Source organism: Triticum urartu, chromosome 4 (genome assembly GCF_003073215.2).
Source record: "Triticum urartu cultivar G1812 chromosome 4, Tu2.1, whole genome shotgun sequence".
NCBI classification, from domain to species: domain Eukaryota; kingdom Viridiplantae; phylum Streptophyta; class Magnoliopsida; order Poales; family Poaceae; genus Triticum; species Triticum urartu.
Window position 1 is genome coordinate 34,052,926 of NC_053025.1, and position 7,295 is coordinate 34,060,220.

The window sequence follows — 7,295 nt, forward strand, 5'->3', positions numbered from 1 at the left end:
CGCTCAGGTTAGGATTTTTTCAAACTTAGGCGAGTGCCTGACTGCAGCTAAGTCCTCAAGAGAGAGAACTTAGGCGAGTACTGGACTGCAGCTAAGCCCCCGAGTGGGAGGGCTGCTCTCCACTCGGTAGGATTTTTTCAAACTTAGGCGAGTGCCTGACTGCAGCTAAGTCCTCAAGCGAGAGAACTTAGGCGAGTACTGGACTGCAGCTAAGCCCCCGAGTGGGAGGGCTGCTCTCCACTCGGTAGGATTTTTTTCAAACTTAGGCGAAACGGATTCGCAGCTAAGACTCCGAGTGGGAGGCTGGCTCGCCACTCGGTAGGAAATCGTTTTTATAAACTTAGGCGAAGCGGATTCGCAGCTAAGCCACCCACTGGGGGATTTCTTACGTAAACAAAAACAATAATAATCACTGGGAAAATTATAATGCTCTTGTCTTTGATAAATAAACTACAGGAGTTTTTTCTTATTACATCTTATCTGAATGATAACTCAAGTATAAAAGGGGCGGAGTAGCTCCGCATTCCAGGCTCGTGGCTCATCAATCTGGCGATCGACATTGTAGAGGTGGTATGCTCCATTGTGGAGGACTCTGGTGACTATGAAGGGGCCTTCCCAAGTAGGAGCGAGCTTGTGTGGTTTCTGCTGATCCACTCGGAGGACTAAGTCTCCTTCTTGGAAGGCTCGGCTCTTCACGTTTCTGGCATGGAATCGACGCAAGTCTTGCTGATAGATGGTCGATCGAATCAAGGCCATTTCTCTTTCTTCTTCTAGGAGGTCGACTGCGTCCTGCCGGGCTTGTTCTGCTTCATCTTCAGAGTAGAGCTCGACTCGGGGAGCGTTGTGAAGCAGGTCACTCGGTAAGACTGCCTCGGCTCCGTAGACCAGAAAGAATGGGGTTCTTCCGGTCGATCGATTCGGGGTTGTTCTTAATCCCCAAAGGACTGATGGAAGCTCGTCGACCCATGCACCTGCTGCGTGCTTGAGATCGCGCATCAATCGGGGTTTCAGTCCTTTGAGAATCAGGCCGTTCGCCCTTTCTGCTTGCCCATTCGACTGGGGGTGAGCGACCGAAGCATAGTCGACTCGAGTGCCCTGAGAGGCGCAAAAGGCCCTGAATTTGTCGGAATCGAAGTTTGACCCGTTGTCGGTGATGATGCTGTGTGGAACTCCATATCTGAATATCAACTCTCTGATGAAACTGATAGCGGTGCAAGCATCAAGATTCTTGATAGGCTTGGCTTCAATCCATTTGGTGAACTTGTCGACTGCTACCAGCACATGAGTGAAGCCGCTCCTGCCTGTTCTCAGTGGTCCAACCATGTCCAGCCCCCAAACAGCGAAGGGCCAGACGAGTGGAATGGTTTTCAGGGCTGACGCGGGCTTGTGCGGCATATTGGAGTAATACTGACATCCTTCACATTTGTCGACTATCTCTTTTGCCATCTCATTGGCTCTTGGCCAGTAGAACCCCGCTCGGTATGCTTTAGCCACAATGGTCCGAGAGGACGCATGATGACCACAGGTCCCCGAGTGGATATCGTTAAGGATCATCTGACCTTCTTCTGGTGTAATACACTTCTGGCCGACCCCAGTCGCGCTTTCTCTATATAACTGTCCCTTTATGACTGTAAAGGCCTTGGATCGACGGACGATCTGTCGAGCCTCTTCTTCGTCTTCTGGGAGTTCTTTCCTTAGGATGTACGCGATGTACGGTTCTGTCCAGACGGGAGTGATAACCAAGACTTCCATGATCAGGTCGACCACAGCTGGAACTTCAACTTCAGTCGGATCCGTGGCGCTTTTTGGCTGCGGGGCCTCTTCAGTGAAGGGATCCTCCTGGACTGATGGTGTGTGGATGTGTTCCAAAAACACATTGCTGGGAATGGCTTCTCTTTTGGAACCTATTTTTGCCAGATCATCAGCTGCTTGATTTTTCAGTCGGGGTATGTGATGAAGCTCTAACCCCTCGAATTTCTTCTCCAGCTTTCTCACTGCATTGCAATAACCAGTCATGGCTGGACTTCTGACGTCCCATTCCTTCATCACTTGATTAACCACCAAATCTGAGTCGCCATAGACCATGAGGCGACGGACGCCGAGTGAAATGGCCATGCGCAACCCATATAAAAGTGCTTCGTATTCTGCCTCGTTGTTAGAGGAATCAAGTGGATTTGAAGAACATATCTGAGTTTATCTCCTCTGGGGGACCAACACCACTCCGGCCCGGAACCATTTAGCATCTTGGAACCGTCGAAAGAACATGGTCCAATGCTCCGAGTGAACCTGAGTCGGCAGTTGCTGTTCAATCCACTCGGCGACGAAATCCGCGATTGCCTGGGACTTGATAGCTTTCTTTGCCTCAAACTTGATATCTAGAGGAAGGAGTTCAATCGCCCATTTTGCCACTCGACCAGTTGTGTCCCTGTTATGCAAGATCTCTGACAACGGAGCGTCGCTGACGACTGTAATGGAATGATCAGAGAAGTAGTGGGCAACTTTCTTTGTGGTCATATAAATCCCATATACGAGCTTCTGATAATGAGGATATCTTTGCTTCGATGGGGTCAAGACTTCAGAAATATAATACACTGGGCGCTGAACTTTGAAGGTTTTCCCTTCTTCTTCCCGCTCGACCGTAAGTACCGTACTGACGACTTGTCCTGTGGCTGCAATGTAAAGCAGCAAAGGCTCCTTGCTGATTGGGGCAGCAAGCACCGGCTGGGTGGAGAGCAGAGCTTTGAGCTCTGCGAACGCTGCGTCAGCTTCAGGAGTCCACTCGAACTTGTCAGACTTCTTCATCAATCGGTAAAGAGGCAATGCCTTTTCACCGAGACGAGATATGAATCGACTTAGGGCGGCCAAGCAACCAGTAAGCTTCTGAACATCGTGCACTCGCACAGGACTTTTCATTCGGAGTATAGTACCAACTTTTTCTGGATTGGCGTCGATTCCCCGTTCGGAAACGAGAAAACCGAGTAACTTTCCGCCAGGAACCCCGAATGTGCATTTTGATGGATTAAGCTTGATATCAAACCTTCTGAGGTTGGCAAAGGTTTCAGCAAGGTCAGTCAGCAGGTCGGAACCCTTCCGTGACTTGACCACAATATCATCCATGTACGCCTCCACATTCCGACTGATTTGGGTGAGCAAACACTTCTGAATCATCCTCATGAATGTGGCTCCGGCATTCTTGAGGCCGAATGGCATGGTAACATAACAGAAGCACCCGAATGGAGTGATGAAAGCTGTTTTGATCTCGTCAGGTCCATACAGACGGATCTGATGGTACCCGGAATAGGCGTCTAAAAAAGACAGTCGCTCACATCCCGCAGTCGAGTCGACTATCTGGTCGATGCGGGGGAGAGGAAAATGATCTTTCGGGCAGGCCCGATTGATATGTTTAAAGTCAATGCACATGCGAAGTGACTTGTCCTTCTTGGGGACCATGACAACATTGGCGAGCCACTCGGAGTGGTAGATTTCTCGGATGAACTCCGCCGCTAAGAGCCGAGCCACCTCTTCGCCAATGGCCTTTCTCTTCTGGACGGCGGACCGTCGGAGATGTTCCTTGACAGGTTTTACTTTTGAGTCGACTCTTAGGCGGTGCTCAGCCAGCTCCCTGGGAACACCCGGCATGTCAGAGGGCTTCCATGCGAAAATGTCCCAGTTCTCACGGAGGAACTGGATGAGCGCTTCTTCCTATTTGGAGTCGAGTGTTGTCGAGATATGAGTTGGAGCAGCGCTGGGGTCGGTCGGGTGGATGTGAGCTGTCTTCGTATCGCCAGTCGACTGAAAAGCTGACTCTGTAGCGGGCTTCTTGGCTCGCAACAAATCACTCGGGTCTGCAGTCTTCTGGTATTCCTGCAACTCCACCACTGCCATCTGAGCATCAGCGATCTTCGAACCTTTCTGAAAACATTCTTCCGCTTTCTTCCGATTGCCCGTAATAGTGATCACACCTTTGGGGCCAGGCATCTTCAATTTGAGGTACACGTAACATGGTCGGGCCATGAAGCGTGCATAAGCCGGCCTCCCCAAAAATAGCGTGGTAGGCACTCTGGAAGTCTACAACTTCGAATGTCAACTTTTCTTTGCGGTAATTTTGGAATCACCGAAAACCACATCAAGAGCAATCTGGCCGAGTGATTCAGCCTTCTTCCCAGGAATGACTCCATGGAAACTCATGTTGCTGGCACTGAGTCTGGACATCGGAATGCCCATCCCTTTCAACGTCTCAGCATACAATATGTTCAAACCACTGCCACCATCCATCAGGACTTTGGTCAGTCGAGTGCCTTCAACAACTGGGTCGACCACCAAAGCTTGCCTCCCAGGGGTGGCGATGTGCGTTGGGTGGTCGGACTGGTCGAATGTTATGGCAGTCTGAGACCATTTCAGGTAACTAGGTGTCGCCGGAGCGACCATATTCACCTCTCGGTTAATAACTTTCAGTCGACTTTTGCTTTCAACATCGGCAAAAATCATCAGAGTGGAATTGACCTGAGGGTATCCGTCGTCACTGTCTTCTTTGTCCTCGACCTTGTCCGACTCCTTTTCCTTACCTTTGGGCTGCTTGCCCTGGAACTGCTGGATCAAGAGTCGACACTGTCGAGTGGTATGTTTCGGGTAAATGAAATTACCCTCTTCATCTTTCTTTGTGTGGACGAGACATGGTAAGTCCAACACATCATTTCCGTCCTGGTCTTTAACCTTTTTGGGGTTCCAAGGTCCTTTAGGTTTCCCTTTAAACTTTCCTTGGGTTAAAGCCAAGGCTTCCCCGGGAGCCGCTGGCTCGGCTTTCCGCTTCTGTTTCCGATTGGAATTTCCTCCGGTTTCTTGGGCGACTGACTTGAGCTTGCCACTCCTGAGTCGATCCTCATCTTCACCATTAGCGTACTTGGTGGCAATCTCCATCATCCGATTCAGGGACATATCTCCGGTTCGACCGAATTTCAAATTCAGTTCTCTGTACTTGACGCCTTCCTTGAAGGCACAAACTGCTTGGTGGTCAGGCACATTCTCCACCGAGTGATGTAACGTGATCCACCTCTGGATGTAATCCCTCAAAGTTTCATTCGGCTTCTGCACGCAAGACCGCAGTTCCGTCAGCCCTGCCGGTCGCTTGCATGTGCCTTCAAATGTGGTGACGAACACTCGGGAGAGATCTTCCCAAGTGTAAATGCTGCTAGGTGCTAACTGGTTCAGCCACGCTCTGGCCGAGCCCTCCAACATGAGAGGCAGGTGCTTCATGGCCACTTCATCATTGCCGCCGCCAATCTGGACGGCCACTCGGTAGTCCTCAAGCCAAGTATCGGGCTTGGACTCGCACTGAACTTACTGACTCCAGTCGCCAACCTGAAGTTGGGAGGAATCACAGCGGCCCTGATGGCTCTACTAAAGCACTCTGGCCCCGAAACATGTACTCTGCTGCTGGTAGGTGCATCTCTGTCGTGACCTTCTCGGTGAGCCCTGTTCCTGTCGACCAAACCTTGGACGAGAATGGATCTCGCATCAAAGCCTGGCCCTCTGGGGTCGACTGGAATCCTTCGCCCACCACTATGAGGGCGCCTGTCATCCTGCTGGCGAGGCACATACGACCCGCTCCTCGGGGGAGGCGTGGGCACTCGACGTCGACCGTCACGATCGACTCGGTGATCATACTGCTCATGGTTCCCATACTGGTCACCGGTCTCCACGTCCCTCACGCCTCGGGGGCGATCTCGGGCTGTGAGCCGACTGGACTGTGTCCGCGGCAACGGATCTGCTGTGAATCCTGTTCCGCGACTGAGAAACAGCGGAATTCTGATCTCCTGCTGCCCGGAGTAACGCTCTGATCTGCAGCAAGCCTCTGCCAGCCTGACTGGGAAGGCTGAATCGACTCCGCTATACGGGCCTGCAGCTGCTAAATTCTGAATCGGAGTTCGATATACCTGCGGGGGCGGGAAGAGCTGACGTCGACTGGATTCGGGAACCCGTTGTCGCGCACGCTCGTCGAGTGCTCGCTGGAGGTTCTCCAGTCGAGTGCGCTCGGCCAAGTTTGCCAGGCGCGCGTCTTCCAAGGCGAGCCTCGGGGGTTTCTCCAACGATAGGAGTGTGCAGTGCATCCACGTTCCGGCGGCGAAGTTCTTCTCTCTGCAGCGACGTGAGAGGCTCGGGAAGATACTCCTCATGGGAGACGCGACGGGTCGCCTCCACCCGCGCCTCCGTCGGTGCGGGGAAAACCGGGAGGACTGGGCGGTCCATCGACCATCAGAACCTCCGCCGCCGGATCGCTGCTATCGCACTCGGATGCGGTCTCTGCGGAGCCAGTCGACAGGTCGAACAGGCCGTAGAGGGATTCGTCGGGCTCGATCCGCGACTTGAGGGGTGGCCGACTGACGTGCCACCGCGTGTCTCACCCACCGCTGAAGTCTCGACCGACCGGAGCGCTTGCGCCGGCGGGAAACGGGGAGGGAGGACAACACAGGAGCCGACCGGTAGGGGGTCGACGGTTGCCGCAGGAGAACGCCGCGGACGCACGCGCTAAAGTGCGTTGCCCCGCGAACAGGGAGTGCGTCCACGTCGAGCGGAGCCTCCTGGAGCCAAGCAGAGTCGTCGACGATGAACGTGAGCGCACCGAGACGGATCTCGCGGCCCTCCACCAAAACTCCGCCGAAAACCATGATGATTCGGGTCGGAAAAGGTCGCAACTCCTCCAACAAACGCTAAAACACCGGCCCCACGGTGGGCGCCAACTGTCGTGGTTCCAAGTCTGACAGTAGTGTAGGGGGGTAAGTATGGAGAGGCAAGATCTTAGCTATGGAGAAGTTGTAAGCACGCAAGGTTTACGAGTTCAGGCCCTTCTCGGAGGAAGTAATAGCCCTACGTCTCGGAGCCCGGAGGCGGTCGACTGGATTATGCGTGTATGAATTACAGGGGTGCGAACCCTTTACACTGAGGAGGGGGTGGCTTATATAGAGTCCGCCAGACCCCTCCGGCCCTCAGTTATGCAGGGTTTAAGTACATTAAGGTCGGGCGTTACTGGTAACGCCCCTAATAAAGTGCTATGATGACCATAAAAGCTACTTAATAACCGACCGTTAGCATGCGGAGTGCCTTTAGGCCACCTGACCGTCGAGTGGCTTGGTCTTGGTCGAGTGATTGCTTCTTGGTCGAGTATCTTCAAGTCTATCGAGTGAGACGCCTTCAAGTCGATTGAAAGATGATTTCTCCTGGAGATGTCCTTGGGTAGGTCAGTTTGGACAGGTCCATGACCCTACCCTAGGTACATAGCTTCATCAGCGGCGCCCGGC